Genomic DNA, 625 nt, shown 5'->3' with positions numbered 1-625 from the left:
GGGGGAGGGGCAGATGGGGATCCCAGGCTGGTGCTGAGATTTGGGCTTTCGTTCTGAATAAAGTGAGGAACCACTGGGAGGTTTGGGGCTAAGTGATGGCATCCTCTGACTGATCTCTAGGAGGCTCTTCCGGCTCCTGTGAAGTAGACCATGGGGGGAGGTGGGAGCCAGGAGCCCCTTAGAAAGCTGTCGTGGGGACGAGAGAGAAGGTGGTGGCCGGGACTGGGGAGAGCTGGTGGGGATCCCTGCGAGAGGCGAGGGGTCCTGGATGCTCTTGGGGGGCGGGGGGGGGCGGTGATGAGTCCTTGCTAAGCTGGGATGACGGTGGAAGGGCAGGGCCGGGCGCCATCGGGAGCTCAGCATGATCTGTTGCTGCCCCAGATGTTACCCAGACTTTACTCTCGGTGTCTGTGGGCCAGGAGGTGGGGCACGGCCTCCCTGGGTCCCCCGCTTCAGCGCCTCCCAGGCTGCATCAAGGTGTTGGTGGGGCTGGGCTCATATTCACAGGCTCGACTGGGGAGGGGGCCCCCCAAAACTCGCACGGTGGTTTGAAGGATTCGGTCTTGTGGGCGGCTGGCCAGAGGTCATCCTCAGTTCCTCGCCATGTCGGCCTCTCCAACATGGC

Source organism: Myotis davidii, unplaced genomic scaffold, assembly GCF_000327345.1.
Source record: "Myotis davidii unplaced genomic scaffold, ASM32734v1 scaffold299, whole genome shotgun sequence".
Classification (NCBI taxonomy): Eukaryota; Metazoa; Chordata; class Mammalia; order Chiroptera; family Vespertilionidae; genus Myotis; species Myotis davidii.
This window is presented reverse-complemented; position numbering follows the sequence as displayed.